Raw genomic sequence first — 13,092 nt, forward strand, 5'->3', positions numbered from 1 at the left:
CATTTTGTCACACTCCGCTCCAGATTACTCTCTTAACCTGGATGGAATGGTGACTGCAGCAGTTACCAACCCTTTTGCTGGCACTTACTACCTATCTAACCTGTTAAATTTTACTCAAACCCTAAATACATACATATCATTGATATACAGACATATTAACTCAGAACTTAACACATTTACATTACAGGGTTTCGCAACATTGTCCATACATGAATACTATAATTTAGTGAGCCCCATCTAGAATACTGGTCACTAGACAGACACATGTGTACTAACTAATACAAATCTTCAATTACGTTTCCTTCAACCTGATTCTTTGAGTGGCAGAGCAGCAACAGAAAAGTCTTTTGGGAACTAACCACTACCTGAAAAGGAAAACATTTGAAAACGTGAGCTAGAAGCCTCGTGAGTGACTTAATAAAAACATAAATCTCATGCTTAAACTGAAAGCTTGAAAACATAATACTAGAACTAAAATACACCAAGCAAACATGTACATAAAACCTTTAAAACCATTGTAACTGAAACCTGAATCTTAGTTGAGAATGAACATTCATTGCTCTAATTCCCAACGCCAAGCCATGGCCAGATGAGACCTTTACTTCGACCTGTTCATACTGAACTATGGCTAGGGGAGATCCCTACCACGATCTCTTTAAATGTACCGAAGGGCATCTCAGGCAACTTCCTCTAAACATAAACATTGATAACTACTCTTAAACACCATTAAACATCATTATTCCCTAGTTGAGAATGAGCATACATCGCTCTAGCTCCCAATGTCTGTTATCGGCCAAGAGATCCATACTTCGGCCTCCCTTTGCTGGTATATAGCCTAGGAGACCCATACTTCGGCCTCCCTTTACTAGTATATGGCCTAGGAGACCCATACTTCAGCCTCTCATTAATAACTATCTACGTGCACATGGAGTTTCTATGTACCGTCAATACCTTAGGTACATTTATGTTATCGGCCAAGAGACCCATAATTCGGCCTCTCTTTGCTGGTTTATGGCCTAGGAGACCCATACTTCGGCCTCTCATTCAGTACTACACACGTGCACTGGAATTTTCTATGTACCGTCAACAGCTTAGGTACATTTCTTCAGATACCTTCCTTACTTTCTGTATCCGGCTCACTTAAGCTATCAAGTTCTCGAAGAACATTAAAAAAATAGCTCTCAAATATAGTATAAAAAACTCTTTAGGATACTTTCTCTACCTTTAATATTCCTTTCATTATATTTAGGAATACTAACGCATGTACTTTGACAACCTTAGGTATTTAAAACATAGTACATCAAGCTTCATTCAACCTTAGCTTTAACCCTAACGCATGCTTCATACTTTGTGAAATAAGTTGGCTTAAAACATATTGAACTAGCTTGTAAAAAACCACTAGCATGCGTTAGACATGGAAAACATACTTGGAAAACCCATACATTAGTAAACATCATGAAAATGGAGTTACTAAAACATATTGAAAGTATTTGGACAAGATAACATATTTAAATCATGTCAATTCCATGAAAAACATGCTTTACTTAGCATGTGAAATAGCTTCAAACATATGTTGCTTGGCATTTCATATAAACACTTAGCATGAGAAATAACTTCAAAGAAATCATGGTTTCTAAATCTTTAAAACATTAAATCATCACATAGTCACTCACAGCTCGTTGGCCTCTTAACGGGTTATACGCCTCTTCTAACTCTTCTTGGCCTAAAAGGACATAATTCCCGGTTAAACTACTTAGAATTCTTAGAAAAATACCTCAAATAGTTCATTTACTAATGGAAATTTCATCATCAATGACAGCTTTACTAGCAAGATACTCATCATGAGTGAATTCATTCTCATGAGCGAGATCAAGCTTTTCCTGGCAAACTTTCATCCTAGCGATACTCACCTTACCAGCGAGATTCAGTCCAATTTCTAGCGAGATTTCCTTCTAGAGGGAGATCTTCACCACAAAATTAGCAAGATTTCCTTCATAAGCGAGATCCTCATTCTTCATATCTCGCTATAACTCTCTACGGTGAGTTGTTTGCTTATTCTTCCCAAACAGCTGTCTGCTTATGCACAGATTCTCTGTTACAAATTCAAAAATTCATAACTCAAAATCCATACCTCTTTTGAAGAAACTTCCTTCTACAAATATTTTTATAATTGAGTTAAATTTCTGACCTTAAAATTTCAGCCAAAAATTCCTTATAATTTGGCCTAAAGATTCCAATCTTCACCTCGGGCCCTAATTAATCCGAGTTCTGCCTCCTTTGCAAATTCCTCACTTTTGTTCTTCTTCTCCTGCAATCTTTCTCCTGCAAACCAACCTCGAAAACTAGATTCTTCCATCTTTCAAATGGCACTAATGTTACTAAATTTGCTCATGTAGATTGCCGAAACCAAACTTTCGAATTTCCTCTGCCTTTTAATCTTCCTGCCGCCTCCCGAGTTCAAGGATTAACCGTCACGTCACCCCATATTTTGTGCCTCCAGCCCAAGCCAATAAATTGGCTTCGTTATTTAATATATTTTCCTTTTTCTTTCTCTACAACTCCTATAAATAACATGGATTTTCACTTATTAGACATTTAATGTATAATTTCTTTGCCTAAACATACTTGTCTAAGAAATTCAGAATTCGGGGTTTACACTTAGCTACACAAGAGCTTATTTCTTCTTGCTTCCATCCTCTATCCCTCCTAAAACATGGCTTCATTTAACTCATTAGAAGACATCACATTGCTTACTCTTACATAAAGTAATTAGGGTTCCGGTTTTACACATTTACCTTTATCCGCCTTGGCCTTAGCCTTGGCTGCTTTCTTCTCTTTTAGATATCGAGGACAGTTCCTCTGCCAGTGTCCATCTTGGTTGTAGTGGAAACACTTTCCCTTAGCAACTTGTGAACGCCTACTTAGGGCGACATGCGGTGGGTTAGCAGGTGCTTTCCCTTTTCCCTTACCACCCTTCTTCTTCTTCCCCTTTGCAGAGTTAAAAGTAGAAGGTGCAGACTTCATTCCTGAGGTCGAACCTTTATGGAATGTCTTGGAGGATGAAGCAACATTTGCCTCACCCTTCTATCTCTTCTTACTTTTCAGTAAAGATTGGTATGTCTGTAGCTCGAGACGTTGACACTTCGTGGTCAGGTCTTATACAAACTCTTTGTATAGGACGCCCCCGCTCGCATGTCCCCAACACGAATGATCAGGATCAGACTATCTGTGATAAGTCACAACACTTGTGATCATTCCACAAAGCGGGCCGCATCCGTAGCTTTACCAGGATAAGGTTTCCTTCCTATATCCATATACTACATACCATTTTTGTTATCACTCAAGACATGATCCACTTGTATGTCACTACATACATGCTTGAGTCATATACAGATAACCAGGGATTTTATATTTATTAGTTTGAGGTAAAGCAAATAAAACAAGTAATTGTGCAAAAATATAAGATGTGAAGTAAATATCATATATTAACAACATAAGCGTTCGTACAAACTGTTTACAAACTACAGAACACGAGACTTTAGGGCATCAACCCCAACATAATTAACATATATGATATGTTGTTAGTGTTGGGTTTTATGTCTTAAAACTTGTGGTTTGTAAACAATAAACTCATTCTATAAATCGATAAAGTTGTTATTGAATATATGAATTGCTTATTTCGTTTTAGAAATAAATCCAATAAACTAAAAGATCCATGACTATTATATGAGTACTTAAACTTTATGTGGAGACATAAAAGTGAACCAGGTTCAAGTAAATAGTTAAAATGATTTATAATATACGAATAAAGTTAGGTGCCTTATTCTGGTAACACTATCGGATGCAGCCCACTCTGTAGTTGTTACAAGGAGTTGTAAAGTGCTACAAACGAAGTGATCCTAATTCACTCATGTAATGACATAAGGAGTGAAGGTGTCCTGTGCAATGAGTTTGCATAAGATCGGACCAAGAAATAAATCACTTTTACTTTATGACGTTGTTTACTACTTAAGGTTGTCTATTTCATACCAATGACCTAGGTAACTTAACCTTAATCCTAAGCTAACTATGAACTTTTGTTTATTTGAGATTATCCTATGATTTGTATAGGTGAGGATTGGCTCAACAGTGTTGGCTCAATAAGCCTCCCATTTCAGGGGTATGATCGGGTAGATAACTAAGGTCATAGGGTGCAAGATGGAATTCACTCCTACCTGCTTTTAGGGATAATAGAGAGGTTGTTCCCTTAAGTTTTGACTTTGGGTCTTGAACAAGGGGCCTTACCCTCTGATTTGCTCAAAAAGGACTCAATTTGATGATCGAATCACAAACCAATTGTTCATTAGAGGATTAGTGAAACTTAAGGAATAAGAGGTAATCTCAAGGGTAAAACAGCCTTATGACCCAACAGTTATTACAAACAACCTGTGAAGGGTTAACTTATTAATTATGGTTATATCGAGTGGACACAATATATCTACAGTGAGGAGAGTGCAACTATTGCGCTTTAGTGGAGTGACCCAGTAGTTAATGAATGAGGGTTAATTCAGTATAAAGAATTTAACCAATTAATCTCGGATCGTTGGAGCCCATGATCTATAGGAGTCCACAATCCTAAGAAACTAGAACGTTGTTCAAAAGTATGCCTACTTGTAGGCTATCCTGAAGAGACGAAAGGCGGTTTCTTTTATGTTCCTCAGGAGGATAAAGTATTTGTATCGACAAATGCAACTTTCCTAGAAGAAGACCACGTTAAAAATCATCGATCTCATAGTAAGCTAGTAATAAATGAAATGACCAAAGAGACTATAGATGAATAAGCAAGAGTTGTTGATGAAACTGGTACTTCACATCCTTCTCAAAAGTTGAGAATACCTTGACTGTTAGGGTTGATGCTCTAAATCTCGTAGGATTCTATAGTTTGTAAATGTATTGAATAAACTCATTATCTATTTAATAAAATATATGATATTTTATTCTATATTTTTGTTACATTAACCCAAATCAATAAACTTAACATCCAAGGTTATCTTGTAACTTAAACATGTATGTAGAGACATATAGGTGGATCATGTTTAAGTGATAACCTAAATGGTCTATAGTAGATGGATAAGGTTGGGTACCTTATCCTGATGACACTACGAGTATAGCCCGCTTTGTAGGTGTTACAATTGTTGTAAAGTGCTACAAATGATCTGATCTTGATCATTCATGTATAGACTTACATTTGTTTAGTCTCATTATACAACACCGTTCATAATAGAGACTTACATTTAACCAAGATGACCATAGGTTTGAATCCTGAGTGAGTTGTGAACTCCTATCTGGTGGTCCTTTGATTTGTATAGGTGAGAGTGACCAGATCGCTGACTTAACAAACCTACCATTTTGGGGATTCGTTTGATTGGAGATCTGGGAACACAGCTACACAAGAAGGAATTTACTCCTTCCTCGAGGTCGGGGTAAGTAGATAAATTGCTCCCTTAAGGGTTGATTCTGGGGCTTGAACAATGTGGCACCACACCCTCTCCTGGCCCGAGAGGGGTTTAGTCATAGTTGGACTATGATCTATTGTTCAATAGAGGGATCAGTGGTACTTAAGGAGTTAGATGTAACTACAGAGGCAAAATGGTAATTTTGGCCTAACTGTACTTACGAGAAATTCGTGAAGAGTCATCGTATTGTTGATTGGTTGTATCCAATGGACACAGAAATATATTTGTAGTGTGAAGAGTGCAGCTGTTAGTCTTTAATGGAGTGCTCGACAGTTAACGGATGGTGAATAATTTAATTAAAGAGTTTGATTAATTATTCATATACCATTGAAGCTTTAAGCTACAGGTCCATAAGGTCTCCTTGGTAGCTCAATAGAAATCAATGAGAATCAGTTTTTGGATTAATTTGGATTGTTCAAATTAATAGAGAAATTTAATTATATATGATATAATCAAGTTATTTTAATTATATGTGATATAATTATTATAATGTATTTGATACATTATAGATTATTTGAGAGGATATAAATATTTGAATAAGATTCAAATATTATTAATATAAATTAGATTCATAGTTGTTAAATTTAATATAAATGTGATTTATATTAAATGTCATATAAGAGAGAAAAGATACATATGATATTAAAACTATAGGTTATATGTTATATTTGATATGACATACAATTCAATATACATATAATATGATAAGTTAGTTATCATATTTATATTTATATTAAATGTCATTTTTTTATTTAAAATAAAAATGAGGGAGGGAGTTACAACTCTTTTCCCCTTCTTTTCTCTCCACCCACGTAAATGGGTGGTTGTTATATTTGGCATTCTAAAAAGAAAACTTTATCTTCTTGCTTTTGATCATTGAATTTGAGAGTGAGGAAAAAAAACATAACTACTCTATGGGTTATTGGATTTGTTGGTGAACAATTTCAATACTTCCTCTTCTCTACTAAAATTTTCATCTTTCGAAAATAGTCAAAGCCCACCACTCCTGGGTTCTCTACTTGAGAATACCGAGAAAACCATTGTGGTTGTGTTCTCATTTTTGATCGAGGTTTTCTTGAAGAAAGTCTTCAAGGCGTTCATGTACTGTTTGAGGGATTCTTGAAGAAAATTATTCAAAGGTAAGGTTTCTAAAACCTAATTCTATAGTATGCTGTAATTTATGTAAATGCATATCTTGTTCTTGATTTATTGTAAAATTTACATTAAATGAAAAATGGGATTTGGGATGATCTTTCTTCTGCTCACGATTCACTTCAATTTGGGATCCTTCGTCGATGTAGTGGGACGGTTGTGCAACAGCCTGACTGGTACATGGGTTAACTAAAACTCAAGTCATCATACCAGATGATGGCTTAGATGATCCATTAACTTTCAAACAAGCAATGGACCAGTGGATTAAAGCCATGGACCTTGAAATGGAGTCAATTTACTTCAATTTAGTATGGGATCTTTTAGATCAACTTGAAGGGGTAAAACCCATCGGTTGCAAGTGGATCATAAGAGAAAACGAGACCAAGCTGGTAAGGTATAGATCTACAAAGCTAGACTTGTGGAAAAATGGTTTACTCAAAGAATTGGGATAGACTATGAAGAGACCTTCTCTCTGATTGCCATGATAAAGTCTATTAAGATACTCTTGTCCATAACTATATTTTATGATTATGAAATTTAGCAAATGGATGTCAAGATAGCCTTTCTGAATGACTATCTTGAAAAGAGTATTTATATGTCTCAACCAGAAGGGTTTATAAAACAGGGTCAAGAGCAAAAGATTTGCAAGCTTAATAGATCCATATATGGGTTGAAACAAGCATCTCAATCCTAGAATATGAGATTTGACACTGTGATCAAATCTTATGGCTTTAACAGAATGTTGACAAACCTTATGTTTACACGAAGATTGGCAACAAAACTGTAGCCTTTCTGGTTTTGTATGTTGATGATATTCTACTTATAGGAAATGAGGTAGAATTTTTTGTTGACGTCAAGAGATGGCTTGCTATGCAATTCCAAATGAAATATTTGGGAGAAGCGCAGTATGTTCTTGGGATCCAAATAGTTCGAAACCGCAAGAACAAAATTTTAACATTATCTCAAGCATCTTATATAGATAAGATGTTGTTTAGATATAAAATGCAAAATTCCAAGAAATGTATGTCACCATTCAGACATGGAATTCATCTATTTAAGGAAAATGTCTAAAGACACCTCAAGAGATTGAGGTTATGAAACAAATTCCATATGTATCAGCAGTAGGGAGTTTAATGTATGAAATGTTGTGCACTCGTCCTGATATATGCTATGCAATTGGAATTGTCAGCAGATTTCAGTCCAATCTAGGATATTATCATTGGACTGCCGTTAAAAACATCCCCAAGTATCTTTGAAGAACGAGAGACTATATGCTCTTATACCAATTGAAGGAAATCAGAATCGAGATTTTCATGAGTAGCAGAAGCAAGACTATTCCAAATTACAATCATGAATCAACAAATCATTTACAGTCGACTTCAAACAAACGGTTATACAATTATATAGAGAAATTACAGCATGAATAAACTCAAATGAATAGAGATCAAACTCTATACGAACATCGGTAGAAGCGTCTCCATGCTCCGATGCGCAACTCTGATCGAACATAGCGACCACGAACACTTGATCTACACGACCACAACACCGCACGAAAACAGCATGAACACTTCGCGCTCGTCCTCAACAATCTCCTCGGTCACGATCTCCTCCGCAACACGAATGAACACCGCGCTCGTCCTCAGCAACATGAACGACCTCCATAGCACCACAGACGGCCTCCAGAAAACCTCAACGGTGTCGAGTTGAGTCTGACATCAACTAACAAGGTGACCTTGGTATTCTCGGTGTGAGAATCTAGAGGGTGGGCTCTATTCGGACTTGGTATGAGGCAGACGACGGAGGAAAAGAACGATCAAGTACACAACTTGGCAAGTGGGAGAAGTCGGAGACCTATCGCATAGGTCAACCCAATCGTTTAGATAAAACTATGTGATCGTCTAGCAAAAGCTATGCGATCGTTTAGCTCTATCATTTACCTTGGTCTGTCGGATACAGACTCTACACGATCGTTTAGCTCGCACCTGCATGATCATTTAGCTCGCCCAGTCGTCGTTTAGTAAATTTGTATTTACTTAACGACCACCATGAGTTTCTTTTCACGAGAGAAACTCAAAATTCTTTTCAATCTTTTATAAAAACCCCTTTTTCAAAATAGGAAACCACTTTCCTTTTAAAATCATGGTTACCATGATCTAATAACCACCCACTACTTTGGTTATTTAAAAGAAAAATTATTAATTATCTAATAATTAATATTATTATAAACATAAATGATAACTAATTTATCATACTATATTTATAACCTATAGTTTTAATATTTCATCTCATGAAACATATAAACCATAGTTCTTTTTCTATTCCATGGTACTTAATGTAAATCTCATTTACATCAATCCTCCACTAAATGTATCTTATACATCATACCAATTATATCATATATAATCAAAATACCTCTTGTCAATTTGAAAATTTCAAATCAACACCAAGAACTGATCCTCAATAGAATCCAAGCTACTAAGGGGACCTCATGGACGTGTAGATCCGAAGCTCCAACGGTACGTGAATAACTGACTAAACTCTTTAGTCATGGGATCCACCATTCGTTAACTACCAGACACTTCACTAAAGACCAACAGTTGAACTTTTCTCACTACAAATATATTATGTGTCCATCTTAACCAATCAGCAGTGCGACAACCCTTAACAGATCGCTCGTAAGTACACTTGGGCCAATAACTGTTATGCCCTGTAGTTACATCTGTCTCCTTAAATATCACTGATCCCTATAATGAACATAAGTCATAATCTTACTATGACTGAGTCTTCTCTTCCAAAGAGAAGCTGTGGTCACTATGTTCAAGCCCCAGAATCAGCCCTTAAGGGAGAAATCTCTCTACTTATCCCTACTATGGGAAAAGAGTGAATTCCATCTTGTGGATTGAGTTCCTAGCTCCCAGATCAGACAAGTCCCTAAAAAGGTAGGCTTGTTGAGTTGGCAATCTGGCCACTCTCACCCATACTAATCAAAGGACCGCCCTCAAAGGCAGGAGTTCATAAAACACTCAGGATTAAGGTCGTGTCACCTATGGTTGTTTAGGTGAGATGCAAGTCTCTAGTATCAATGGCGTCACGTCCAAACTCTTTGTATAGGACACCCCCGCTCCACGTCTCCACACGAATGGTCAGGATCAATCATCTGTAGTAGTTTAGAACACTTGCAAACCTCTACAAAGTGAGCCATATCCGTAGTGTCACCAGGATCAGGTATCCCACCTTAATCCTTATACTACAGACCGATTTAGGTTATCACTTAAGGCATGATCCACTTGTATATCACATATACATGCTTAAGTTCACATAAGATAACCAAGGTGCTTTGTTTATTGGATATGAGTAAATGCTAGAATTAAATAACACTTATTTTATTCATTGAATAATGTGTAGCTTTACAAAACAACGAGACTGCGGGAGAATTAGGACACCAATCCCAACACGTATATGGTGCTAAAGATCCGTTCCTTACTAAATACACTGATTCTGACTTCCAGACCGATATGGATTCAAGGAAATCAACTTCTGGGTCAGTTTTCAATATAAATGGAGGAGCAGTAGTCTAGAGAAGTATCAAGCAAAGTTGTATTACTAACTTCATAATGGAAGCTGAGTATGTAGCTGCAAGTGAAGGAGCAAAAGAAGCAGTATGACTCAGAAAGTTCTTAACTAATTTGGAAGTAGTTCTAAATATGCACTTGCCGATCACCTTATATTGTAATAACAGTGGAGCGGTTGTTAACTCAAAGGAACCTAAAAGCCATAAGCGTGGAAAACACATTGAGCACAAGTATCATCTCATTAGAGAGATTGTACACAGAGGAGACGTGATTGTCACGCAGATAGCCTCACAAAACAACTTGGCAAATCCATTTACAAAGGCCCTCTCGGCTAAAGTGTTCAAGGGTCATCTAATGAGACTAGGACTACAAGATAGTTAGAATTAGGGCAAGTGGGAGAAATAATGGGTATCTGATGCCTTAGTTTATTGTATTTATTCTTTACAAGTGCAATCTACATATTCAACAATAATTTTATTGAATAAATGTCGAATAACATCTTTATTGATAAATAGAAAATATTTAACTTTACAAACTGCGAATTTTAGGACATACAACCTAACATCTTTGCCAAATGCTATGAATGATGGACATTTTCAAAGTGAGTATTGTTAGCAAAACATAAATCAAATGTATTCAAAGGGCTTATGTAGAACTTATCTATTAACATCTAACTTCAACCTGTCCAACTTTTCTAACTAAGAAAGCATAAATAATAAAAAAAATTAAATTTTTATACATTGAGAAACAAATACAGAAATATTTAGACTAAGATGCACAAACAGCAAAATCTCCTTTTCATTTTTCCCAACCTTGTATCATTCTTTTCTACCAAGCTAAGAGGTGGAACTTGAAGTTCCACGGCAAATAACATTCCAACTTTGGCCAATATATATATAATATTAAATGAATAACCAATCAAACCTTCATCGAGAAAAAATTTGTAAGAATTCAAAGGTGAATAGGAAAACAATGTAAAAAGTTTCTAAAAGTATCAAACTCTAAAAACAACCTAAAATATGTAAAAAAAAAAACTAACGGCTAATTGGAGTCCAAGCATACTATAAAAAGTAACACCAAATATTTTCAGCAAATTTGAATTGTATTGACATCTTCAAGAAAGAAAGAATAGAAATTAGCAGAGTAGTTGGTTTACATCTTTTCATGAAAAGTCTCTTGGTAGTGGCAAAAGCTATGGTGAATGGAGGGTTAAAATGAGCACTACATATTTGGCAAACAGAATAAACGATGACTATTACAACGAAACTCCAAACAATTGAAATCCTTGGGAAATCAAAGACTTTGTCTTTGCTTAAATTCACAACCTCTGATTCTCCACCTGCAAGTATCGAGAAATATGTCCCCACCATTTATGCTGTAAACTATTTCCATTTCCACAACAAAGAAAGAAAATTTCAGCCACTTGGAGCTAAGCTAAATTAGAGAAACATTGCAGACGGAATCATGCTTTTCAAACAAAAAAAACCAGCAGGGAATCTTAATTAAACAAAGGGAAACACAGATCTGAACTCACTAGGTTGTGGGTACTAAGAGATGTGGGTCGTTCGAGATGAGATTCTCAAATCAACATTACAAGTCACTGACTGTGGTCATATAAGTCGTCGTCCACTTGAGCGGATTGTCGAAATTCATTTGAAGTCTATCTAATCGAGATGAAAAAGTTATAAGAGAGCACAAAAAAAGAAAGAAAAAAAAAAAAAAAAAAAAACCCATCAGCATAACACAATCTGTGTGCAATAATCAAAGGAGATGAAGTTGAGAAATGGTTTTAAAATGAAGCAAGTCCGACCTTAATCGACAAGTCTAAAAAGCTCTACCAACTCAAAGTTTTCAAAAGTGAGTTAATGAAATTTCTCTTCTTTGATACCCAAAAATTTCCCAATCTGCAATGGTTTGTGAAGCTTCATGCCCTAAATCAAGACCAAGAAGTAGTCAGTCAAAAATAAAGAAGAAGGAAAGAGAAGAGAGAAAGAGAAGAGAAGAAGATGGAACAGTTGGAGAAGAGCAGAGAGTGAAAATTGAAGAGGGAATAGCCATGCACATACATTCATTCAAGTGAGCAAAATCCATTTTAAAAAGGAAACCAATGGCTTTTCACAAACCATGTATTTGCATACAATTTTGCAAGCAATCAATTCCAAGCCATCTAATCATAACAAGTATTTCAACTTTTGTAACTCAGAAACATAAAATGTTGCACATGAACTCCACATATATGAATCCAATTACTCGAGATCTGTTAAGAATTTAAACAAATGTAGGAAGCTTAAAGAAAAGAACATGAGTCCCATTATTTTCATAAAACGAGTGCACAAACAAAGAGAAGAATCCAAAGAACCCAAATCATTAACAAATCCATAATCAACAAAGAATAAAATACTATTAAATTCATCGTTGTTACTTCAAACCCGACGTCATGAGATATTACTACTACTGCATCTGCCACATTCCACAAAGCATCAAAAAGAGTTTATTGATGCAATGCTATAATCTAAAGAAACATTACCATTTTTTCAAATTTAATACAAGTCTAGCGACTCATCAATCGATGAGCTTGGATGTGCAGTGCTGTTAATCTCTACTTTGGATCAAGGAGCCGAATTGACTGGCTGCCCAAATCAAGGAGGCAGGTTTCTCTAAGAAGCTGCCTTATGTCTTCATGTATGCTTTGGTTGCTAGAGGAGGTCTTCCTATCCCATTTACATGTCCAATAAGAAGCAGTAAGAATGAATTAATTGTTGGGTTGTATGTCCTAAAACTCACAGTTTGTAGGATTAAATATTTTATTCAACATTTTTTCAATAATGTTGTTATTGAATTTATAAATTACACTTGTAAAGACTAAATCAAAT

General features: G+C 35.8%; 1 long non-coding RNA gene across 1 annotated transcript; it reads right to left on the reverse strand.

The window, feature by feature from the left end:
• Nucleotides 1-11,378: 11,378 nt before the first annotated feature.
• LOC120072545 lies at nucleotides 11,379-12,888 on the reverse strand. Its single transcript, XR_005480535.1, has 4 exons — nucleotides 12,747-12,888; nucleotides 12,030-12,150; nucleotides 11,754-11,883; nucleotides 11,379-11,558 (listed from the first exon to the last, which is right to left on the reverse strand). It is a non-coding gene; the product is annotated as an uncharacterized LOC120072545 (long non-coding RNA).
• Between the last annotated feature and the right edge of the window lie 204 nt (nucleotides 12,889-13,092).

Source organism: Benincasa hispida, chromosome 1, assembly GCF_009727055.1.
Source record: "Benincasa hispida cultivar B227 chromosome 1, ASM972705v1, whole genome shotgun sequence".
In the NCBI taxonomy this organism is placed as follows: domain Eukaryota; kingdom Viridiplantae; phylum Streptophyta; class Magnoliopsida; order Cucurbitales; family Cucurbitaceae; genus Benincasa; species Benincasa hispida.